This window comes from Haemaphysalis longicornis, unplaced genomic scaffold, assembly GCF_048455015.1.
Source record: "Haemaphysalis longicornis isolate Haplotype H1 unplaced genomic scaffold, Haemaphysalis longicornis Haplotype H1 scaffold_10, whole genome shotgun sequence".
Taxonomy (NCBI): domain Eukaryota; kingdom Metazoa; phylum Arthropoda; class Arachnida; order Ixodida; family Ixodidae; genus Haemaphysalis; species Haemaphysalis longicornis.
The window spans coordinates 96546685-96573184 of NW_027526204.1; the positions used below are offsets into that span (position 1 = coordinate 96546685).

The following is a 26500-nucleotide window of genomic DNA, read 5'->3' on the forward strand; positions in this document are numbered from 1 at the left end:
GTGGACTAGTTCGTGAAGCAATGAACGTTGCGGCCCAAAAGAAAAGGTGAACTCAGTATAGAAAACATCGGCGAAAAACGAAAAAGTGAACTCATAAAAAAAAGCATGTACCCACGGCGATTCGAACTTGTGACTGGCAAAACATTTGCGATGACATACCAAGCGCCCCAGACGACTAGGCCACAGAGGGCCGCTGGCGGTGATGGAAAATATAAGGTATATAATGTATGACCAGTTTACACTTTTATTTAGTTTTAGTATTTCAAGGAGCTTAGGTGACTATTTGTTGTATTGCACTCGTGCAGTAAGCGTCCCCCGAGTTTCCACAATAGCTCACGTCTAGCCATTGCATTTCGTAGACGGGAAAGCGTTCGCAGATGCGTAGTCGTGCTCCTGACCGCTCTGCTTGTTCGCCCAGCGCAAAAAAGTGCTTCCCGCACCCTAGTTTTACGTTGTACGGTAAAAATATCAGTTGATGTTATTTCCTTAGTACCTATATTGACTTCGCTCACTCTTCTCCCCCTTCAAGAGGCCTTATATTTTCCTACTGGCGTACCAGTCAGCGAAGCGTCGCAAGTGCGCTTGTGCAGCGCTTGTGTGAAGCGACCTTGACTTGGAGCTAGATACAGTGTACAAACTAACGAAGTAAAGAAAGGCGCATTCTTCCTTTCCCAAACGTGTTGTGGCTTAGTTTCAACTGATCGAGCGAATTGCGACGACCCGTCGGCGGCTGGCCGACTAAACGGTGGGCCGACTAACTCGGTCGCGGAAGGTCGGCGAGCCGTGCAGTAGCGCAGCCAATTGTCAGCTCCTCTCCTGCTGACGTCACACGAAAACGCCACAGAAAATGGGCGAGCGTAAAGAGAGGAGGACAGCATTTTCGAATTGATTTTTCTACTAAATAAATTCGCGTAAACGCGCACAGAGTGGTTGAAACAGGGCCCAGGGACTCTGGACTACAGTTTGCGCTCGTAATCCCGCATTGTTTACAAATCACTTCAGTGTCCCTTGAATGCTTTGTATACATTCTCAACACAGAACAGTTCTTCGGTGTCCCCTGGTGGCTTTGTGCGTGCGTCTTCTCACCAGAACAGTCAAACCACTATATCCGGAGACTAGAGCCTCCAGCCAGCTTCTGAGCAGAAACACCACTGAATCAATATTGAAATAATGTACACGCTAACTGAAAAACAAGAATAAAAGCTATTACCATGGTTTTCATTATCTCGCCGTTCATTAAACCTTCCAGTTTCTTCCAGAGCGTTTGTGGTCGGCATCACAGCAGACGTATCTGTAATTACAGACAGTTCTTGAGAGGACACGGATGATTCGAATAGCAACCGAGCGCTTCGCTGTATAATTTGTAATTTGTATTCGGAAATGTTGGATTTCATTAGGCGGGATGCTTTTATTGCCGGCAGATACGCTTTTGCATGTGTCGCTTGCAGCTCGCAGTAAATGGGGCGACGTGGCGGCCCGGCCACATCTTATTGAAAAAGAGCTCAGCACGTGAATTTTAAAGTAAACAGAAACGTCACAGATAAGCTACGCTGACACGTGCGTAAATAACGCTTAGGCGCTGGAAGAAAAGGAGGGGGTGCGACTTAGCATCTGAGACACGGTTATTTGTTCTTGCTGTTGCAACCAAAAGGGAATGCGAAAATTAAGAAACTAAGGGCGCGTTCTAATTTTCCCTTTAGACGGATTCGTTGCCGTCTTCGCGGACAGTCCGCCATGTTAAGCACCGTTCCAATTCTAATAAAGCAGTCAACGAAGACTACTTCGAGGAGACGTCATCAAAGTCAGCAACTATGCAGGCTACCTTCCTTTCTAAACTAATAAGTGACGCCAGCGCCCCCTTTTTCCGTTATAATGTCGGAATAAAAGCAGTTGTCCTTTTATTGAAATATTTAGTATAATTTACTAGTGGTGAAGATGACTTTGTTTAATTTTTAAATTACGTAATGTTTGTAAAAATATCGGTAATATTATTTACGAAACCTGAGGCTTGCGTTTCTCAACATGTCTGCTACGAGGCTGTCGTCGGCGTTGGTGTTCTGTTTGGAACAGCGGCACCATTCCAATTTTATTCCTTTAGACGTCTAGTTAGGCTGTCTATCAAGCAGTCCGCGAATTGGAACACAGCATAAGTGCTAAGGGTGAACAAAAAAAGAGGGCGAATTTTTCTCGCAGGAACGCTTACGAACGAAGTACTTCTGCGAACTTCAAATTAAACTTTACAGTGAAGCCTAGTCAAGCCACCCGACGGTGTTTTTTTTTTGTTTGTTTGTTTTTCCTCGAATGATCTTTTTAACGAACCAGCGTCTAGACCTGAGCCCGTGCCTAAGTAATAGAATTCAGGTTCATTGCAAACGCCGGAAAAGAAACAAGAAAAAAACTAAAGCAACATTCCAAGTACTTGCTGTGCCTACCGCGAACCGTCGAACGTTCAAGAATTTAAACTTGTGAAATACGCGTAGATTGGAATCGACGTAACCCGAAGCTTCCAACGTGATAATACTGGGTTAAAATAAACTTGCGTTCGGCATTATTTTTTGTAGAGCGCTATTTGGCAACGCTTGGTTCCTAATCTATCAAAACTGCGACGAGTGGTAATTGCGTCGAGAAAGACAAGATAACGAGAAACGTTCGGCGTACCACCGCCCAGGCGAAGAAGCCACCACCTCCAAGCACAGAGGACGTATTACACGCATAGGGCTTCACATGCGCCCTCCCCTTCCTTCCCCCTCCACACTTACACCACAGGTCTCCTCGATTTCGCTGCACTTTGTGCACTAGTTCACAAAAGTGTCGTGCAAGTGCAGCACCAGTTCTTTCAGTGCGAGTGCAGCCGTACACTAGCGCTTTCCGTGCAGCGGCCGAATCGAGGGCAAAAGTGCACAAACGTCTTCTGCTGCGGTCCGTGTTTTCGCGCTCGCGTCGTTCTTTTTTTTTTTTTTTTTTCGAAATGGCATCACCCTGCACTCACCTTGTGTTTTGTACACAAATGCACTATCTTGTTGCACGTGACGACCATTCTCGTCTAAAACTGCAAAGGCTATCGTTTCTACTCCGTTTACTGACACAAGTACCATGCTCGAGCCGTCTGCTACGATGCGCACCAAAAAAAAATAACGCGCCAAAGCACGCTGCACCTTGCACGAGACGAGAACTCGCACAGAGGCTAGTGCAGTAGTGTAGAAGAACTCGTGCAACACAGCGTCAAATCGAGGGCCGAAGTGCAGGTGGCGCTAGCTGCACTGGCAAATCGAGTGCGAGAGTGCTGCACCGCCTCAACTGGTGCAGAAAGTGTAGCCAAATCGAGGAGACTACACACTTATCCTCCGGCATGTCCCTTGGCAGCCCTTACCTGGTCTAAGATAAAACTCGGCGGCGCACCCGACCAGAAAGCAAAACCGGTCATTCCAGCGAAACGTCCCAGCCGTAAAATCGACCATCACGGATTTGCTCAGTGAAAATTGTGGCTCATCCTCGCAAGGCCAACAATGCTCCCTGAAAGTGTTTTTGTCCAAAAAAAAATGTGTTCTTTTTCTAGCGGCCCTTTTACCTCCAGGGTTTAAAGCAAACTTAGGTCTGTGAAAAAATTTATGAAAAAAGTAACTTCTCTTACAATGGCCACCATTTTTTGTGAACATCATGTTGAGGCCCTGGGCTGCTCTAGGCCGCATTTTTAAATATGTTTCCTTTTCTTTGTTGTGATTACCCCATTCAAAAAATACACGACGTCGAACATTTTCAAACAGTTTTACCAAATACGAGCACATTCTCTCAGCCAATGAAGCATTTGTACCTGTATCTCAGCATTGTGGAAAATTGGTAAAAACTATATTTACACTGGAAAAAAGGTGAAATGTGTGAGAAAACATTTGTCAAACTTGGGAAAAATCTCCTTTCTGGCCCACATTCACCTTGAAATTGCGCATTGTTGTGCTCGTAGTAAAAATATCAAATACAAGTCATTCACTAGTACAAATGATCGCAGTTTATTTCAGAAAGTTTAATCAGAACAGTTTTTGTTTTAGCAGAGAAAATTTTTTTCAATTTCTACAGCGACACTACTTCACCCCGTTGTTCCACAGAGCGTCTTCTCTACATGGCATGCACCTGCCTGCATGAAAGAGGCGCCAGCGAGCGGGTTTGCGCTACAAGAATACATTTCGCCGCAATGGTATTTGTAGCGTCAGTACAGGAAAAAGGAATAATTCGCGCGTTAGTGGGAAAAGTACAACGTGGAGCTAGCGGTGGTGCGCCCATTCCACGAGTACATGTAACTCAATGGCTGGACATCAGATGTGCATTTAAAGCATCGGGTTATGCAATTCCCGCTAACGCATACAAATAAATCCGTTTAACTCGATGACTCCGCCGCTGTTTATTTCTTAATTTTCGGCATACTTAAAAGATACCACGTATAACATACCCTGCTTATAACATACCCTCCCGTATAACATACCCCTCCTCGTTCCTGCTCTGTAACTGGTGATGTCGTTTTGCACTCCTTACATCTGCTTCCTCATTTTGAGCGAAGGTATGGAAATCGAAAGGGGGCGCCAATGTTAGGAGATCCAAATAATGTTACCAAGTCGGGCCAATTTGATAACAGGTGTAGAGGTCTCAAGCTTTGTCTTGTGTTCATAAAGATACCAACTACACAGAACGCAAGGGGGTGGACGCATCATTATAAGTATCAAAAATGTTCCGGAAGATATTCAGCGCCAATTGACTCTGTCTTCCCAGCCTGTCTTCCCAGCAATTGTCTTCCCAGCAAAAATTTCTTCCCAGCAAAAATGTCTTCCAAGCAATTCATTTGTGTTTAGAAGTGAAACCGACTTTACGAAGACTGCTGTAAGCTTGGTACGTGTAAGCTGGCTTCCTTGCATCATGCGTTGCGCAGTGAAGCATGGTAATCTGCGGAAGGAGAACTATTACAACCCGCTTTATACTTTTATCCACCGCCGCCACCACTGTCCCGGGTCATGTATACGCCTCGCCACATACGGCGTCTATCTACGATCTGACATTGCGCCATTCCGCGCGCTCTTCGGTGGCCACTCGTGCTACGCACTACAGACTCCGATGTATCTGTCGGTGACCTAGAGATCGCGCCCCTGCCCCTATAATTGAACCTAGCAGATCACCCAATATAGCTAAACTCGAACGTAGAAAATTCTAGCAGAGCGCCAGCTCCGCGGGGCTTCCCTCTTCACAAAGGAGAACGGCTCTGATTTGTAATAGCTTTTACTACCACCCTCATGAGGGCCTTTACGGGTACTGCAATTAAATCAATGTAACCGGAAGTAAATTTGACAGCTGCTCTTAAGTGTACTCGGTGCCATAGACGCACTGCAAATTTTTTAAACCGAAAATCTATCACGGGAGCAGTGAACTTGAGCAATTGGCGAAGTGCAGCATTGCTAGGGTGAACCTCTTTTCATAACATGCAGCAGCACCAACTGCAGGACGCGCGCATTTTTGCGTGCAATTTATGCAAACCTTGATTGATTGATTGATTGATTGATTGATTGATTGATTGATTGATTGATTGATTGATTGATTGATTGATTGATTGATTGATTGATTGATTGATTGATTGATTGATTGATTGATTGATTGATTGATTGATTGATTGATTGATTGTAGGGTTTAACGCGCCGACGCAACGCAGGCGATGAGGCGCGCCGTAGTGGAGGGCTCGGGATTAATTTTGACCACCTGGGGATCTTTAACGTGCACCGAAATCTCGTACACACGGGCGTTTTTACTTTCCGCCTCCATCAGAAAAGCGGCCGCCGCGGCCGGGAATCGAACCCGCATCATCGGGCTCAGCAGCACAACGCCTTGGCCACTGAGCCACCGCGGCGGGTAATTTATGCAAATCTGTAACATATGGCGCACAAATTTCGAGTATATGCCGGTGCACATTAGCCATGTATATTCGCTTGAAATCAAGGCTGCTGAGAACAGGAAAGGAAAAAATCAAGGGTTCCCTAGCGTCTGAAAGGAGCGAAGTTTTCTGCGAAGAAGGAGATGTTTGGCAAAAACGCGGCGGAAAATGTACGATATCTTCAAGGTCACGGTAAGACGCGAAAGCACGAAAACAAAAACCGGAAAGAAATAATTTTCTCGCGAGAGGGAACGGGGCTGTTCGTATAATGATGGAAGGCGCCCAGAAGCAGCTGCGACTGGCAGGATCCATCACGGCGGGTTCAGAATCCTTCCACCCTTTGAAGTGTGCTCCCGCCGGCAGGAAATGCGACAACGACGACGAGATATCGGAAACTAAGCGGAGTAGAAGGGAGAGAATGTGGGAGGATGGATAGTGTGGACGGGGCAGTAAAGCGTTGTTTGGGGAGACATCAATGGAGCGTTTTCTATCGGATGGAGACGGAAGACGGGGGTGAAGACCGATACGAGGATACGATGCGACGGCAACTTCGAAGGAGGAAGTCAGGAAAGTCAGCAGCGCATGCTCGAACGGAAGTCAGAAAAGGGTTAGATGGGCCATGACGGAAACATTAGGATATCAAAACAGGAACCCGCCTCGGCGAAGCTTTCCCATCACAGTAGCCGAAATGTTTCTTTATTATTCTCCTGAGACCAACTCATCCGCCAAATCTGGTGTCTGAAGGTCATGAGTATAGAGCGCGAAATGTGACAAGGATGAAAGACCCAAGCAAAGAGTTTGAGTTCTCTGCTTTGCGATGTAAACACTCATCACTACGCGCCCTAGTTAGGTGGAAAAACCGCCCTATATGTTTTCCATACAACAACTTCGCACTCTCGTTATCGTTTATCAATCTAGTCACTAGACGGAGTCACATTGCAGTCGAAAACGACGATGTTGGTGGTGCGTTTTCGTTCCAACCTTGCTTCAAAACAACGCAAAGAAATATTGGGAGTTTCGTGCGGCAAAGATAAAGCTAATTGCGCAAACACGCAGAATTCGAAGAGCACGTTTAGTGGTAAAGATGAAAAGGAACCGGGGGGAACCGTACTGTTTTCCGTATTGAGGGTAGGGAGAGGGCAAAGCCTTGCAGGTTTTACCCTATGTACAGCTCTTAACTCCCAATAATGATGCTGTCGCAACGTTTGAATGTAGTGCGATGAGGTATTTCCGCTGCATATCAGCTGATTGGTTTAGTACGATGCACTCGAGGCACGCTGTGTTTCCAGATAAGCGAACTTTGAGTGTACAACCTGATTTGACAGCCTTGTAAACCCGAATACAACAGTGCCGTACTACCGTCTCTACTCAATCATTCGTGTGTGCCATTTCAATCACCCCTCTTTTTTCAGTAAATATAATCTACGGAAAGCTATTCAAGTTTCGATTGAATGAGCATTCCCCTGTTTTTTTTTATATTTCTAAAATCGCAGATTAACATTTCATTATCATAAATTTGGATACGATGAGTGCGTGGGAGGCAAAAAACATAGACGGATAAAAATTGGCATCTGCACCCGAATGGAAACCTTTTATCAGGAGAATGCAGTATATGCGCCAACAATATATGTGACCATGATGATGTTTTCGTGACGAACAACGTGGATAAGATCTGGTGTGTGCGCTCTCACCTCATTTGTCCCTGTCTTCCGGATTAGGATGACTGAGAGGGTGATGTCGCAGCGTCGGTGATATGTCATTGCGAGATAGCTACCCCATTGCGAGATTGCGAGATAGCAAGATGTGGAATTTAGAACGCTACTTAAGTACGTTGATATGCTCCGCCCCGGTCCTAAACCGACCCAAAAGATACCAAACCATCCTTATGAACAAAAATAGGCGTCGAAATGAGCTGGCATTACACTGTAATGCAAAAAGAGTCAGGGTTCTCAGGGAAAAAAATGTGGTTGATTCCTCTGTCATAGGAATCGGTGAAATACGAAAGTGAATGTTCAGCGAAATCTGCAGCTGAGCATGATTGGCGGGTAGGCGGCTGTCTTGTGGGTGGGCTCGGCGAGCGACGTCCTGCTGCCGGGTCGCTTCAGAAAAGGTGTACTGGCGTCACTTCCGTGACGGATATGACGTCAGTGAAATCTTAGTGCATACCGCCATAAAACACTTTCGTGTTAAAATATAAAATTACGCCCACCTCCCCTCGCGGGAACCCTGGTGTGATGCTACGCTGAGGGGTGTTCAAGCGCAAGCGGAGAGCAACCGTCGACCAAAAGGCCGCCGGAGAGCGGCACACCGGTTATATGCGCAGCGCGCCCGAAGGAGAGGAGACCGCGGAAGAGAGAGTACTGAACATGCGCCGGCGCCAGTGCGTCTGCCGCGGCTATGACGCAACACAATCCAACACAATTCACTTTAATCCAATCCAATCCAATCCAATCCAAGCCAAGCCAAGCCAAGCCAATCCATTCGAATCGAATCCAATACTCCTCGCGAGAGAGGGGCATCGGAGAGGAGAGGGGGTAAACGGCGGAGAGCGCAGCTCGCGCGGCGAGGAGAATGGGGGAGGGGCGGACGCCGACAACGACGACGACGGATGCAGGGACAAGGCGAGTAAATGAGATGCAGTAGCATCAAAAAACTGAAAATGAACAACCTTAATGTACTCCTTAGTTCTGAAGTTTGCTTCCCCGCAAGCAGACCCTGTGTGCAGGGGTGCACCCTTTACAGGCCACTTGCTCCATTGTAGTGGCGTCACTTCCGTGACACATATGACGTCAGTGACATCTTTGTGTATCTGAAAATTACGCCCATCTTCCCGCGAGGGAACCCTGGTGTGATGCGACGCATCGGGGGGTTCAACGAAGTAGTCAAAGCAAGGTCACGTCAGTGCGAGAGCGAGCGCTTGACTGAACCGCCGCGGCGCGGTACCCGCTTTATATTCACAGCGATTGAAGGAGAGGAGACAACGGAGGAGAGTCGCGCATGCGCGCACTTGCGCGCACCGGAGCAGTTGTTAACGCAGCGAAGCGCGCACCAAACAAACGCGCCAGCTGTGGTATGCTAATGAGCCGGAGTGAGAGTGTTGCACACAGCTGTGGAGAGAACGGAGGAGGGATGCGGACGGACGCCGCGACGACGACGCAGGAGGGGCAAGGCGGAGAGCAAGAGATGCGTCGCATCTAAAATAAAACACTTTAGTGTTAAAAATATTTATCACCGCTGTGGCGCAAGCCCAGGCCGTTCTCTCCAACACTTAGGCCTCCACAACTAGGCTACTGACGCCAGACAGCGGAGTGATTTTTTCAGTTGTGCCGCAAAACGGAATGAGCGTTCAAAGCTAACCAGTAGATGGCGCTCAGTGCGTGCAGGAAGTCCAAGCATTGTACCTATCTTGGAGCGGAATATCGCTATACTACCGTTCACGGAGAGGGGACAAAGAGAAGAATGGGGCTGAAATTCCAGACAGTGCATACCAGCGAAAATGATCAACTTCTACCCCAAAATCGGCTACTAACGTGACGCCTGTCGTTCGGAGCGAAGGCAGCAACATAAATTTTCTGTTTTCTCGTGACAATGTTCTGAATCAGTGCACCGGCGGACACTGGTGAATTTGGCGTAACAATAGCGTCGAATCTTTTCTCGTGGCACGACATAGTCGGCACTGACAGCTTCAAAGCATCGAAACTTGGGCTGCTCCGTGATAAACACAAAATTGTTTACATAACAAAAATAAAAGAATCGCCCAGCACCTAAACTCGGCTTTGCGCCAAATAAAAAAGTCCCCGAAAGGGGCGTTAATTGTACGCAGGTTGTTTCGCGGATAACCATGTTTGTGACGCACGCGAACGCTCTCATGCAGGGAGATCCCTGGGTCAGTATTTTTCAAATGGGGATCCACGCACCACAGAGGCTCCGCGAAGCACTTCCCGAACCCCTGCCCACTTGTTTGTCCTTTCTGCAATACCTTGCTGCTGATTATGATGATGATGATGATTGCTATTCGTTTTCCCTTTGTAGCGGGGAGATGACATGTCATCTAGCCAAAAAGGACTAATATACCTGTTTATACTCTTCGTTCAATACTAGCGTGCTCTTAAAACAGGCACAAAAAACGTATTAGGCACGAAATACTTTCTTTTCCCTGTTACAGGTGGTAACTGTCCTAGGCAATATTCCCCTCTCTGCTTTTCGTCCACCAGCATTCTAATCTTCTTTTCCTCGCCTCGACAGCCTTGAAGTTAACTTCCTCTGTGTTACCCTTAAATCCTAGGGCTTCTCGAAGCCGCATATTTCCCTCATGTAGATTTGGATGGATACCCTCGCATTCTAACACTATGTGCCGCATAGTTTCGGTTTCTTTTCCGCATACCACGCATAACCCATCATTTTGTAAATACTTCCCCACAAAGCTCTTAGTTCGCAAGCAACCTGCACTAGCCTCAAAAAGCTAAGCACTGCCCTGGGAATTATCGTAGGAATTTTCCCTTCTGATGTTCAATTTCTCAGCCCTGTACATCTCTAACGACGTTTTAGCTTTCATTTTTTCTCTCCATTTATTCGCTGGTTATGAAGAAAGGTGGCTTCACTGCATGACTTGAACGTTTAATGTCACCGTGTAGCGAACGTTTTGCCATTGACTTTTTGCACAACACGCCGTCGTTGCGGCAAAGGCAGACACAAAAAGATGACTTCTTCCTGCAAGACCAAATTGTTTGGCGATATAACACGCATGGACATAAAAGTCAGACACAAAAGGCGGGCATTGAAAAAGTATGTGGGCGATTTTACGTCCAAATGTACATTTTTTGGAAGCATGACACGAATCGACAAAGTCCATTATGAAATCCTCCATGCCGGCCCGAAAGGGGTGGTCGGCACACTCATGGTTGAGAACTGCTGCCCGAGGCCAATACCCTTGTTTAAAAAGATAATTCCTGGATCGAACGGGGGACGTAAGGGTCTTTACAAACTTATATGCAAACTTCTGTGTTTCTTAATTAATATATGCGAACTTCTGTGTTTTTTAATTAATTTTGACCTGCATTACGTCTTCATTTTAGGGTGGGTTGAACTTGTTGCGTTAAAGGGTGCAGACAGCCACCAAATGGTAGTTTCGTTTTAACCATAGAGTTTTATGACGAGTGCATGTGCTGAACCACCGCAAAATTCAGCTGTTTTGTAATATTCGCTTGAGGCTCCTCTACCCCCCCCCCCCCCCCTTGCTTTTATCAGTTGTGCAGCAGATACCAGTTGTTTTCTTGCTTCCTTGGCGACTTCATTGCAACGTGATCCCACGTGGGTCCGCATCCAGTTGACTTACACTGCGGCCTTTTGTAGCGTAACCTACACTGGCCGAGGTTGAGCAGTTTCGCGTGGACCTTGAAGGGCCGTTCTCCGCAAGCGCGAGGAGGATTGGATTGGATTGGATTAAATTGGATTAAACTGGTTTGTATTGAATCCAATCCACTTGGAGTACGGGTGTGTAGAGAATTGGGTCTGCACATTCGCCGGTCTGCGCATTCCAGGGGAGTGACGTCATAGCCGCGGCAGACGCACTGGCGCCGCCGCGTGCCCAGCTGTGCGCCCCCGTTGCGCAGTAGCCAAGTCTGACGGTGAGCCGGAGAGCCGCTTGATAGCCGTTTCACGTGGCTACTGGAGAGCCGTGCTGCGCATTCACGAGGAGCAGGGACTGGACTTGACAGGAGTGGACTGGATTGGACTGGACTGGATTGGATTGGAAATCGTTTTAACAGCAGTAAGCATGATAATCAAGCTAATCCTAGGCAACTAGGAAACCTAAGGATAACCAGCTGAACTCACGCTACGTATATCCTGGCTTAGCCGAGCTAAGCCACTCCTAATTTTTTCAATTGCTGCGCCGTAGGATTGCTTTAGACACTGTACACTGAAAATATGTAGCGTCACGGGCGTGCTATGCGTAGAACCGAGTGATTGTCTTTACTGCGCTCATAACTTCAGGTTTGTTCACATGACATTCATTAAGCTTTTAGGAAAACATCTTCCCAGCAGTTTCTCCTACATTCCCAAACTTTTGCATAGTAATTTTCTACTGTGCATATATAAATTTACTGGTCGCCAGTTTGTACAATGCCCTCAAAAGAAGTCGTACGAATTCACTAAATTATAATGTCATTCGACAAAATGCGTATTAGCGTCCCAACATGAGCATGAGCAGTTTGCAGCAACTGAAAACTAGGGCCAATACAGATGGCGATGCTTAATAAAGACTGCTATGTCCAGTGGGTCAGAGCATAATATCCTAAGACTCCACACTCTAGTTGATGCTGTCGAGCGTGGAACAATGATACCGGAAAGAACTTGGCTGAACATAAAAATAGAGTGGGTGAGCCAAGCGAGAAGAAGATAATAACAAAAAAAAAGTCAGGTTTGAGTGTCTAAGGCAAGCATCTATAACCCCACTGCACCATCCTCTAGCCGTCTAAAGGTACGTGGACCTCATTGATGCGCTAGGCCTTCGACCTAGAACGTGTGTTCGCGACCTATACTTAGCCTTACGTAAGTAATTTGAGCCTGCTAATTATAGAAGTAGCAATTACCTTAGTAGTGAAGCAATTTAAGGTAATCCCCTTTCCTTGGCGATTCGAACGCAGGTATGTGACAAGGGATTGAAGGGACATGAGTGGGAAGAAGAAAAAAACGAGGGAATAGGAAAACTATGACGAAAATAATCAGACGACGCGCGAGGCAGCTGAACATTAATGCTTTCGAAGGAATTAGCTAATAAGGAGTGCTTCGGTGTTCTCGTAATTCCTTTTCATTCGTTAGAGATTCAAAATTCAGGAGCTGTGAAATCAGACGTAAATTTCAAAAGCGATTCGACGCATAATCAAGGGGCGAGAGGAGAAAGCGGCTGTCTCACCCAGGATGCTGTGTAGTAGAGCGCCGCAATCACGTGAAAGCTACATCGTGGACAGAACTAAGATAATAGAAAAAAAATATTTGCACTACAGTCCGTTCCACCTAGGGGCATCCCCCGGGGGCACGCTATAAATGGGACCGATTCTGCAGCCACTCGCGTCACGTATTACGGAGTCCTCGGCCCTCTAAGTTATGGTGATCTGAATTCCGTTTCTTTACAACCTTTGCCGGCCAGTTCAGGGCACTCGTGGCGGCCGCTATGGATGCCGTAAAGTGGGCGGGAGGCGAAGCACGCCTGAAATCGGTCGCATCAAGGCGATCAATAATCCACGAATACGAATGCAGTTCCTGACTTCGTTTCGAGCGCATTTCCATACCGCTAGCGGCTCGTCAGAAGTTATTTCATGACCCTGCTGGAAAGGCCTCCTCCAGGAACTGCTCGTAAAATGTCGCTCTTTCATTGTGGGTAGATTTGGAGTTTGGACGCAAGCAGTTTGAGAAAAAAAGTCCTCAACAAGACGCCCGCAGATGTATATGCGGAACTAAAAAAGCTCAAAAGCTGTGCAGTATGCCCATTGCTTTTCGTTTTTTAAGGTTGTTCATTGAGCATACTTTGTTATGTGATTTGGCTTCTTGCAATGGGCTTGTCTGGCCCGGGCCTTCTACCTCTTGTCGGTTCCTGTAATAAGTATGCGGGGCACCGCAGAGTGCAGTGGCACGAGCGAAGGTGGCAAATTCAGTACTAGCGGAATGTAATCTCCACCACATGTCCCCGCAAACGGTGACGCTCGTTACTACGGGCTTAGACTCAGGGTACAGTGTTGTGCACACATCACCGGTGTTTGTTTAGCAAGTGCGTTGCATTCAGCGCGATTCAAACGCTTAACTTGGTATTTCGCAGGGCAGACGGTATGTGGCGTTTTTTAACAGCAGAGCAGTTTAGGCCGACACAAATCTGTCCGGCGCAGACAGAAACCGCCGAGCGCACGTGAGCGCGTACCTCGAGGCTGCCGTCCGGCGTCGCCCGGGCTTGCGCGTGGGCTTACGCCTCGTGAGGAGCCCCCGCCTTCGTCGTCGTCGTGTGGCGACAGGCGTGCCGGTGGTCCACAGCACCAAAAACGATGAGTACTAACCCGTCAAGCGATCCCTTAACAATCAACACGTGGAGAAGGCTACCGGACAAGGTGACGAAGGGGAGATGATGAGGCGCTACAAGAGGATTTACCATACGCGGCTGTGCCGTCGGAAGACGACGTCGAAAGGTATGACGACGACTGCTGCTGAATAAAACACTGTACATACCTTATTGGTCTTTGCTTTACAGTGCCGTCTAAAATGGCTGTGCATTGCTGGGGTCCGGCTGCTCTCTCTCTCGTGGGATCCCCCATCAGTGTGGGGAGGAGGAGGAGGAGGAGGAGGAGGAGGAGGAGGAGGAGAAGGAGGAGGAGGAGGAAAAACGTTTATATTTTTTAGTGGTTGGGCGGCACTCCACCGAGGGCTCGTGCTACGTGCAACAGTTACCTACGGGGTCAGCAGGGGTGATACCCTTGGTCCAGGGTTCCAACGGCCTCTGCTGCTTTGCGTGCCCGCTGAATCAGACCGATCTGGTCTTCACAGCAGGCGGAAGCTTGGTCGACCGCCAGCTCTACTGTTTCTCCACCTCTGCGCTGCGCAAGCTGGGCCAATTTTTTATCTTCTCATCTTTTGCTATTATACGCAGCTCTAACTTTAAGAATGAGCCATGGAGAACACAGCAGCTGTTAGACGCAACTATCAGATCAGAGAAAACTTTATTGTGTCAAGTAAAAAATAAACAGCAAACTGGAGCTTGGCAGTCAGCCGAAAGGTCGCGGTGTAGCTTCTGTGCAAAAAGGCTTCCGCGTGTTTTCATCTTCTAATTATCTTGGGAAGGAAGTAGGGCCAACGCTTCTTATGTTTCGAATCTTTCACATTCCTTTTAACCCACTCGACTAACTCACCTTTTTCCAGAGTTCCGCTGAGACGCGATTTTGCTTTCTTGTAAGCTGCAAGTGAGCCGTCTCTAGACACCGGAAAGTATTCTTCAGCAAAAGCTTAGCAGGAAATCATACTCTCGTCTCCAGTCCTGCATCGTTTGAGACCTCACTCATTGCAGTAAAATGGCGGGTGTTTTTTGTCCTTTCATTTGCAAATTTCGTTGGTGTACTTTTCGCGTTCCAGAGAGGTGACAGTTAAGGATTTGTCTATATTTTCCCCACCTTTTTTGTTGGGGGAGAACATTGTCATCCAAATTGCCGCGAATTGAGAGCCGAACACTGTGCCTTCCACTCATAATCAACTTCGTTCTTGAGCAACGGAATGCAGGCTAGATAACGCCGTTCATACGAATTTAACTGTCCGGAAACTTACTTGAGTCTTTGCGCCCCAAAAGGAATGCCTGGAGATTCAGTAGTCCTGTTTTCATCTACAAAATTGGCCGTTCAAAGCAGGCCTTCAGCATTTTGCCCATTTCAGTACGTGTCGACACTTTGGTCCTGCAGCTCGCACACCTGTGGAAGTGGGCAACCGCTTTGAATGAGGCGAGACGGACGTCGACGGACCACGTTCCCAGGAATGGGCGGGCATTTGGCCCCGTGCAGGATACCAGCGGAGCACCTGCATGTTTCGGGACGTCCTGGTCAGGCAAAAAACCACTTCGTAGTCTTCTTAGTGGTGAGCGAAGTCCCCCAAGTTACGGGTTCGCAGAAGTCCAACAGATCCAGTGGCTTAAGTTGGTGGCAAACATTAGAGTTTTAGAAGTGCGTCTGTACCGTCGTGTACGTAGTTACCGTGTTTCCCGGGACCCGACTGCGCCTGCGCGCGCGGAAGGCCGCGGAGGAGGAGGCGCAAGCCACCGTGACGAACGCACGGGCACGGCGAGGGCCGGCCCGCGGAACCAATCCCCCTTCTTACTTCCCACCCCCCCAATCCCCGTTCTTACCAATCCCCCTTACCAATCCCCCAAAAAAGGAAGTTATTACTTCCTTTTTTCCGCGTGCTTGTACACAGAATTTAGCATTATTTGCCACTGCATTCTTATGACTTCATTGTGTGGCCGTGTACGCATGCAGTGCTTTTTTGTGTTGATAGCGGCGCTTATGATTACAATAGAGTTTAACCGTAAGTGTGCAATAAAAAAGCAGGTCGAACTTTGTTTTGTTTCTAGATGTTAGAATTGTAGTGGCGGAACTTTGCCATTTGTTTTTGCGTTTAAATATAACGAACGCAAGCGTATAGGAGTTGGTTTTTTTCTTGGGCGGTGCCGGATGTGACATTGGATCACAGCTCTCTGGGGGAAATGGGACCGGCGGCGTTCTTACGCTGCTTTTGCGGATGTAAACAAGGAAAAAGGGCACCGGGCACGAAGAGGTTTGTGACTTTGCCCGAAAATGACGTTTCGTCTCTCTGCAGAGGACTACAGGCGTTTTAAATGGGCAACAAAGGTAGCATGCAGGTCTTCAGACATGGAAGTGTAAAGTCATTAAGAAAGCCAGTCGCGGCATGCCTAATGCTGTTTATGGGGTGCAGTTTGATGCTCTCGTTTGGTTTTGAAGATTTGCCTCGTCACAGAAAGGCACCAAAGGAAAGGACTGGGACCGCTCTCGATCGTCTCAGCCCTACATGGAGATCAGCACGACGTAACCACTTATGGTCATGCAGCTGCAATCGACGCAATGCCGTCGCCGGGCAGCCTTGAGCTGCCTGAAGGACAAAATTGTAGCTCACATGAAGCCAGCTTAATTGCACCGGTAGCGGACGAAACAGGTCCGCAAGGCTCAGCCAGTGAAGTGAAAGCTGGGGTGTCTGACCCGGAGTCTGCTAATAACTCTTGCGCAGAATTAAATAAGCAGCTGGCAGATTTGACAAGGAAATACAGCGAACTTCAAGAATTGCATACCCAGGCAAACTCAACGATCCAAGAACTACGAAAAAAGGTTAAGAAGCTCGAAGGTAACATAGAAACCTTTGGTAAGAACATGAAATTTCGGAACGAGGGCCAAATACAGGCACTGACGCACGACAGCGACAAAGGGAGTACTTGGTCTCCACAAACTGTAAAGCAAGCGCTTCAAATTAAATTTTCAGGCGGGACGTCCGGCTATGAAACCTTAAAGGAGCCATGAAGACAAAGTACAAGCTTGTTTTATTCGAAAGATTTCGTGTCTTATAGTGCCTCGGATACAAACGATGCTTTATTCACTGAGAAATTAATGAATTTAATTTAAAATTTTGATTTTCCCGCTAAATCGTGCGTTTTCGTGGTCTGCAATGACATCACAGGAACCGACCGCTCAGCAGCCTAGGGTGCCTTTATTAGAGTTTTAGCAGTCCGTCTGTTTCATTGTTAGCCGGTTCACCGGGGCCCGCCTGCGCCTGCACATGCGGAAGAGCGAGGAGGTTGGGCGAGGAGGCACTTCTCGCCGTGACGAAGGCGCGGACATGGCGAAGGCCGGCGCGCGGAACTAATCCCCCTACCACCACGAATGCAGAAGTGCCGTCAGGGCCTCTCCTAACCTTTTCTTTCCTCCATGGGTCCCGGTCAACACGGTGACTACATACACGACGGAACAGGCGGACTGCTAAAATTCTCTATTCACACGTGCCCCGTACAGGGTGGAGACACGTATACGCTGGCGCCGCCATTTTGGGTCACTCGCTCGCCGCCGAAGCAAGTCATTGTATCAGAACCGCGCTAAAATTGTCGCCGCAACACGGATTACTGGCGAAGTTTGTATCATCTTATCTGTTTCGCGTTGCTGGGTCTCATGGCAAACGAAAAGAACAACGCGTTGAGCACGTTGACCCAACTGCGGCGGCACGGGACCATTCAAAGGGTGTCTCCACCCTGTACGGCATCGATGGCATCGAGGTACCCTTGGTCACGCGTTGGTTTACGTTACATGGGGTGGTGGTGGTAAAAACATTTGTTCAACAGACTTGCGCTTGAAAGCGGGAAAAGCCCTCAGTCCAGGGCCCCTGCGGCGGCTGCGGTCCTGCGTTCCCGGTCCACCAGCTGTCGCTGGTCCTCAGGGTCCGAACTGCACAGCACGGCCTCCCACTGCTCGAGGGTGGAGGTGCGAACAATGGGGGCTGCTGGTGTGTTCTGGCAAGCCCACGTGGTGTGGTACAGTGTTGCATGTTCGCTGCAGTGTGTGCATGTTGGTGGATATATTGTGGGGTGTATGATGTGCAGGAAGCTAAGGTGGGGGTATGTGTTGGTCTGTAGGTGCCGCCAGGCTACAGCCTCTTCTCGGGTAAGCTTCTGGTGCGGTGGTAGGTAGGCACATCTGGCAAGGCGGTGGTGTTTCAGAAGTGCACGGAACTGCTGCTGGACAGGCTCTGGGTCACGGAGCGGCTGGTGCGGTGCCTGGAGGGTGCATGCTCGGGCTGTAGCGTGTGCTTACTCGTTTCCGTCGAGCCCTGCGTGACCTGGTGTCCATATCAGTATGGTAGGGTTCAGGGTATCCTTATCCTTGTGCTTTTCTAGCAATCGGAAGACGGATGTTGAGATGCAACCGTTGCCGTAGTTCCTGCATGCCTGTTGGCAGTCCGTAATTACGTGAAGCGGTTTATTCGAAGTTGCAGACGCCATTGCCAGTGCGATGGCCGTTTCTTCGGCTTCAAATATGTTTTTGGTTTGTACGGTCGCAGACCAAACGACATCGCCTGAGCCGTCGATGACGCTTACTGCTGTGGCTGGATAGCTTGCATAGTGGGCCGCGTCCATGAATCGCACATGGGGGTGGGCAGAGTACTTCCTCAGTAGGAATTGTACTCGCGCTTGTCTGCGCTGTACGTGATGCTCAGGGTGCATGTTTCGCGGGAGCGGAGCAACCCTGATCAGCGTACGGATGTCCTGTGGCACAGTTTCCGGTCGAGGGTGGCTGGCGTCCGCTATCTGGTAGCCTAGTTGCCTCAGCACCGTGCGACCGGTCGACGTTTGCCGTAGCCGCTCTAGTTGGCTGACAAGGTGGGCATCAATTATCTCCCGCACCTTGTTGTGCACCCCGAGCGCTTCCAGCTTACTAGTGGCGGTGTGAGGAGGGAGGCCTAGCGCTTGCTTGTACGCCTTCCGCAGTAGTATGTCAAGTTGGTCCATTTCCCTCGGTTTCAGCGGGAGGTAAGGCGTAGCGTACACAACGCGGCTGACAACCAGTGCTTGCACCAACTTGATGACATCATCCTCCTTCATACCCTGGTGCCGGTTTGTTACTCGACTCACTATACGCATGATTTGCGAGGTAGTGTGGTTGAGGCGCTGGATGGTTAGCGTTCCTCCTCCGTCTTGCTGGATGTGAAGTCCCAGTATGCGGATGGTTGGGACTACGGGGATGTCGCTACCTTGGAGCTTTATTTGTATCGTGGTTTGTTCCAGTGGCTTGCCACGTCGCTTGCGCCTCAGAATGATGAGCTCGGACTTCTCCGGGGAGCGCTGAAGGCCGCGCACACTGGCGTACTGTTGGACTGCGTCAGCAGCTTTCTAGAGCGCATCCTGCATGTCGCCTTCTGACCCACCAGTAGTCCAAATCCTCGGGATGGTGTTAAGTTGTTGAGGGAGCTTCATCATAGCTATGTTAAATAACGTTGGAGAAAGCACCGCTCCTTGTGGCGTTCCTTTGTTGGGCATGGTTTAAAGGTCCGTTCGTAGTGGTCCGATGCCCACAGTCGCCGTGCGATCGGTGAGGAATGCCTGGATATACTGGAACATTCGTTTTCCACAGTTCGTGTCACTTAGGTTTTTGAGGATGGCGTCGTGGCTCACATTGTCGAATGCTCCTTTCAAATATACAGCGAGGATAGCCCTGCTGGAGTGAGGAGAAATGTTCGCCAAGACGTCTTCCTTTAGTTGAAGGAGGATGTCATGGGTTGACAGGTGAGGCCGGAATCTAAACATTGTGTGCGGATAAATGTCTTGGGCTTCTATGTATGGTTGAAGGCGGGCGAGGATCACACGCTCAAAAAGCTTCCCTACGCTACCATACCGTGGCAAGCCGTATTTAAACCTTCCTTGTTTTTGTTCGGGGAGAAAATAACCGTCTCGTGAAACATAGTGCTCGCTCGACAAATATGGTAACGTAAGACACCGTTGCTAGCGTCAATCGGCCAGTGTCGTCTGAGATAACCCCAAAGCCCCACAGTGCTGCGCAGCTAAACCAGGCATAGTGCGCGCGGTACCAACAGCAGTACGCATCAGTTCTTCCCCAAGCAGCCTTGGCCGACTGCCAACCATTGGCAACACAGCGGGTGCTGGTCGGTGGCCAATTGAGTCGGCCTGCCGGTTTAGGTCAAACGTTGGGCTGTGGACTGTGGCCAACCAATCGGCCTTTAGGTTGGCCGACGACGTTTTGCCAAGACCCGGTTATACGTTGGGCTGCGGTCTGCAGCCAACTACTCGGGCTTTGGTTGGCCAACGTTTGGCGAAGGCCGTTTTTCTTCAGTTTTTCCACGGCGCGTCACGTGTAAGAGCGAGAAGTTAGCCGTACCTCGGGCCAAGCTACACGGCCAACCACATGTACAACCGCCACAAGCACAGCCCCAAATATTCACTAGCCTTTAGGATTTATTTTGTTCTTTTGAAATCGTACCACGCTTCAAATACTGGTGGTGGCGGAAAGAAAAGTTTAGGAAGGTTATTTTTTTGCGGCTTTCATCCGTGCAGAATGCGACGTACACATACGCGCTAAAACTTAGATTTTCGTCCTGCATACATCATACATGCACAATAGTTAATAGCTGCAAATAAAACCTGACGTTTTTATTTTTTTTGTCGAATACGAGAACAATGGTCGAAATAGCGGCTGTAGCAACGGCCTTAATCTGGTACAACTCTCTCCAGCGCCGATCGCTGGCGCCACTTGCATTTCCGCATCAGCAATCCGTGGTAGCGGGAGGAAGCTCTTTCCGCGTCCCTCTTTACTGCTGCTGAGGTAAGTTTCCCCTTCATTTTCACCTAAAATAGCCGCACCAGACGCACATATCAATATAATACACGGAGGCGAAGGCTCTGGAAGCTGAGGTGGTTCCGGAGCGTTATATTTTCTGCGGATTGGTTACGATTGCGCTGTAACCCGTTTGAGCCTTACGATGTTTTCTTTTTGTTCCTTTACAACAAAACCCGTTTAGCACCTGTTTAGAGGGATAAACTTTATTAAATCCTGAGCCTCAAGAGGAGAGCTTAGTTTACCTCACTGACAGGCCCTAAGTGTTTGACGTCTGCTTGGTTTTCGTTCACGTTTTGGTTTCGTTCACCGGATTCACGTTTTCTGGCATTTTTTGGTGTCACGTTTAGCCCGTTCAGCATAGTGCGGATGTCGCCCGCGAATTTACAACTGCGGTGTCGCTCGTGCGGCAAAACGAGCTATTTTCATATTTTCACCCCCCAACCAAACCCAACACTGGAGCAGTGGGAGGACCAGCTGACCAGCTCACGCCCTCAAGACCAGCAACGACTGGTGGACAGGGCCCGCCGGGCAGGCAAGGACCAAGGCTTCCTGGACTAAGGAGGCCTCCCACAACGGAACTAATACAGTTGAATAAATGTTGATTCCTCCTCAGTGCAGCGACGAATTGCCGAATGCCAAGCGGCATTCACGGTAGAAGTTTGACTGTTTCAAACATTTGGCAATTTGCCAAAAAAAAGAGAATAGATCGTTTTGTCGCACGAACGACGCCGCTGTTGTGAATTCCCTGGCGAAATTCTGACCATGTAGAAAGGCTTTTGGCGCCAAGTATTTGGCAATTTGCTTGATTAACTCCTCCGAGCAAGTCTACTGCATTTAGTGAAGTTTTTACTTATGCACACGGTCTGTCGTTAGCTACGGAATATTTGTTTCCACGTTGTCTTCGTAAAGTCTAGTCCAACCGAATGGCACAGAATCGCGATGCAACTTGCATTTGTGAATAGGAAGTGCATGGTTCGCGCAGGAAGCCGTACAGTAAGAGTGACTAAGTTGCTAAGACTTTTTGGACGTGATCTCATACAGTAAATTCGTCAAATATAATCCATTGGTATTCCTCAGCCACTTAGCGTTTCCCCCTCAAAATATCTTGTGTTCTATTTAAAAACAAACTATAGAACTTTTAAGGCCAGTAAGGGATGATGGTAGCTACGGGCTGTTGCACCTGTATAGTACCGTAAATAATGCATGCAGTCGCCGGCAGTCTCCTAAAGCTTGGAGCACAGGGGCAGGCATATCAGCTAAGCGTTGCCTTGACACATTGACGTTGTTATCCATGCTTGGCTTCAAGGAAATTATAAGTGTGACTGATGCTTCATTTAGATGGTTTTATTCAGGTACTTAGGCGGACAGAATAATTGCTGTTGCTATATAGTAAATGTAAAGCCAAATATTCTGCCTTTTTCGTTGCGTTTATATTTTCTGCACTGCACCTGAAAATTTTCAGCAGCGATATACCAACTTGCCCAAAAATCGATTCTTTTGGAAGCTAGTTTCTGATTACGTATAATTTCTGGGTAACGTTGGGGTGCATAAAATATTTTTTGCCTACCAGACACTGAAGGAAAATGCTTTCTGTGAAATGTCTTGAATCTGCAGGTTGTTTGAGGGCCAACCACCGCGAAGTGTCGCACCATACAACCAACGTTGTGATCAAGCGATGGCTCATTGGGGCTCAAGACCGGGTGGGAAGTCGCAGCCAGAGGCGCCAAAAAAGGAGCAAGAACAAGACCGATCTTCTACGCCTTCGTAGAGTCTCGGCTTGGCGGGCGTAGGCCCATTCATTTCAAAGTTGCACAAATAAACATGCTAAACGGAAAGCTTTGTTCATCATTTACTTCGGTCCACTGCATGATTGCATTCACCAGCTACCAGTCCAGCCTTGGTAAAAAAAGAAATTATTACTGGTAGTATATTATACTATCCAGCAAAAAGAAGTGCCATGGTGGTGCCGATGAAGAACTGATGGCCATCCGCCATCAGAACAAATGCGGCCCTGCTGTGGCCCGAGGTTGGCCGGGTTGGCCAATGAGGTAGGCCCAACGTTTGGGGCCATAGGTTGGCCTGCCGGAGGCCAGTGTCAATCCCCATTGTTGGCCCCACCTATTCTGCCGATCCCAGGCCAACGTTAGCCAGGTTGGCCAACACCTGATGGCCAACGATTGGGTCAAGCAAACTTGGTTGCTTGGGTCTGTGTTTACTGTGCTTTCGTAACTTCACTGTTTGTCCCACCATTCTTATTGCTTTAAAAAGAATGTGCCCTAAATTTAAGCGCAAATAGCTCGTTCTGCAAGCTTATAAGCTCAGCCTAAATTGCGTTTACTTTTGCCGGCCTCCGCCAACCGCAGAGCAGGCTGGTATGGCATCATAGGTTCTGTTGCGGGAAATGAGCGAGTGGGTCGCATGCCCATTCCCTTTTTTCCTAATTATATAGCTTACTTGAGCGACGTTTACGTTAAAATTGGTGTCAGTATGATTCTAACGAGGCCGTCTTTTGAACGAACCAAACTTGTGTTTTGTCTTCATGGCTCCTTTAAGGACACTCGGGTACCCGCTGCCGGCTAACAGAACTCTTGCGCGTCGACTACAGGGACTCAAGTTTTTGCCTGGGATACTCACAGACGAGATAGACCTGCTAAAAACGAAAGCAGAAGGCATGCAAGACATTGAAACGGACTGTGTTCTTTTACTAGACGAGATGGAAATCTCCCAAAGCTATGAGCTCGATCGAGCTGAAGACGTTCTTGCGGGAACAACATTGCTTGAAAATCCAGAAGAACCGGCTCGCCATGCCCTGGTGTTCATGGTAAGGGGCCTTAACCAGCGGTGTATGGAAGCAATAGCTTATCACTTTACTGGAAGGTACGTGGAGGGCCGCATCCTGAAGGACTACGTAATTAATATCATGCGACTTTGTGCAGATATATCCTTGAGGATACGCGTTGTCACTGCAGATATGGGTTTCTCCAACAGGGCTATGTGGGCCGAGTTTGGATTTTCTAGCCGCAGAAACTCTAACACCATATGCTTGATACTTCACCCTCGCCTTGAAGACATGGAACTATTCACCACAGACGCTGCGCACGTACTTAAAAACATCCGAGGTCAACTTTTAAATTCTGTCGTTTTCACCCACAGTGATGCAACCAAGTGTCAACATGACCTACCCTCAAAGTAGAACTTGAGCACGTGCGTGCAGTGATACGTTTTGACGAGGGCCGGGAACTAAAAGTCGCACCTAAGCTCTCAAAGATCCACTTGTCGAACGGGCATTTTACAAAGATGAAGGTGGGAGTCGCGGTTGAGTTTTTTAGAGAAACTTCTGCCGCGATTCGGTATTGGATAAAGCATAAGAAACTAGACCCGAAGGCTGAAGCCACAGCGTGGTTTCTGGAGCTCGTCTTTAAATGGTTTACGTTAATGTCATCGCGACACCCGTCAGTTGCCTTGAGTCTTGAATACATGGACAACTATAACGCAGCCATAGAAACTATGCGCTTGGCGTCTGAGATCATTCGAGGAACGAACACGCCCCAGTGGAAGCACTCACAGGTGGGTTTTTTAATAGCCACAGCAGTCATCATTCGTCTGCAGGATTGCCTTCTAGAAGCGAAGGTTACAAGTTCTTCCTGACAAGCAGACGGCTCCAGGACTGTCTCGAAAAACTCTTTTCGGTTATATGTCTTAGGAAGCCAGTTCCAAGCGCCTATGACATGAAGTGTGCGTTGAAGCTTGTGTCTGTCAGCCAGTTTTTGTTTACACCTTCAACGACTAGCTACGACGTCAATGACGCGCAGTACCTGATCGACATGTTGTCGACAGGTATGCAAGAACAAGCGGCAGCCGAAACTGAAGCCATCGACGACTCGGAGATCCCGTTTGTTGAAGGGCTAACATCTGCTGAGTGTAAGATTTCGTTCCACATCGGTGGGTTTCTCATTAAAGGGATCCTCAAATCTATCAGCCACTGCGAGAACTGCAAGTCTGCATTGTTGGGCTTTAACAGCAGCGAGCATGCGTACTTGACGACACTTAAGGAATACGTCAGTGACGGGAGCAACCTTCACTACTCAAGCGATGCAGTTATGCTCGCGCTCAAAGCATGCAAGGAGCATTTTAATGGTATCACCACCTGGACGCAAAGCGTTTTTACCATGGAATCGCCCTTGAAGGCTGTGACCGCATACCTGACCAAGATGCTCCGGTGGGAAGTAACAGGATCCCGCCAGGAACACAAAAAAAACTGTAGTAAAGCTCCTCCTGTCTAAGTACGCGAGACTGAGGCTGCGTGTGCACCTGCATCAGGTTGCGGCAAAGGGACTTGACGGGCATGCAAGCAAGACGTGTGCTGGAGTGAGTGAGCCTACAGTGAACTTTGAAATTACATTTTAAGGCATATAGCTAGAATTCACGCACTTTCGTTTTGTTTGTCTCACTCTTTTATGTTGCTTTCATTTGTGTGTTGTCACTTTACCGTGCTTGCCGCTTTTTTGCCTTATGTCTGTACAAGCTTTTCGCTTTCGTTTATCTGCTTGTCTAGGTGAGCTGCAAAGTAATTTTTTGATTTCATTTGTGAAAGTTATTTCATCGCTTCTTTCTCTAGTTTCTGGTCATTGGTCTGAGATCTGTTGAAGGCTTGTGACAATTGACACTTGCTGGCAATAAAAACCTGCACTGCGATCGAAACGTTGTGACCGCAATAACGTATCCCCTGGTCACTCACTGACCTCTTCTTTTTGCCATCAGCATGTTCTTAACTTCTTATGCAACATGAATTTTTAGGGCTGCATGATAGCCTGTTTACAAGAAATACAGGTTCACCGCGCAACTCTGGCCGAAGAACAGCAATGCTAGTAGCGTAGAAAATTTCTCACTCCTATACTAACCCTTGCGTTAAACGCGTTATTTCTGACTATGAAAGAAAATCATCGAGTGCCGTACTACTTAATTTCTCTACTTACATATGTAAAACAAACAAGCCACGCTGACCAGCGATTGTAACGCGTTTTACAAGGTTAATTTCAGGTGACAGCATTGCATAATAGCGTGAGACAGCTAACCTTGAAGTAGTGTTAAATTGTACGCCACCAAAAATATTACCAACTTCCCTGTAATGCCACCTTAGTTTCCTTTTTGCAGTGTTATCGTCCGCACAAAGGCGCATCGCTTCCGACATACCGCTCGACACACGCGCGCCGCACGGAGTGGGCATGAGCATGGCGGCCGCCGTAGCGGACGACGCGGTCGTCTCCACCCTGAACGGGGAGTCGGGCGCGCACATCCAGGCACCCTAACGTAAACAAGCAAGTGGCGCCACATACTGTGGCGACCTCTACAGTATCTATATATCTACAAACAAGATTTTCTTTCGGTAACTTTTGGTCCATTATGTTCTGCCCAGGCACGCCGTTGGCATGGGGAACACGGCTGGAGGCAATAAAAACGCTGGTATTCATGGGGGTAAGCCATGCTTTTGATGCCTGACACCTCAAGCTATTCTTACTGCTCATAAAAGAATAGCTTGTTCAGGTTACTTTTAAAGAGCTCCCGCTGCAATTAGCAGTTCTTAACATTTACAGGTAATTTAGTACTAAAAATAAAGCTTAGTTTACAAAGAATGACAGGTTGACTTTATTTGTTGCTATTGCAGTAATTCTGATCTACACAGTTGATTCGAAAGTCTCCCATGGTTCACACAAGACAG

At 48.2% G+C, this 26500-nt stretch overlaps 1 pseudogene; it reads left to right on the forward strand.

The window, feature by feature from the left end:
- The first annotated feature begins 16370 nt into the window (after nucleotides 1–16370).
- LOC144159947 (uncharacterized) lies at nucleotides 16371–26090 on the forward strand (annotated as a pseudogene).
- The last annotated feature ends 410 nt before the right edge of the window (nucleotides 26091–26500 follow it).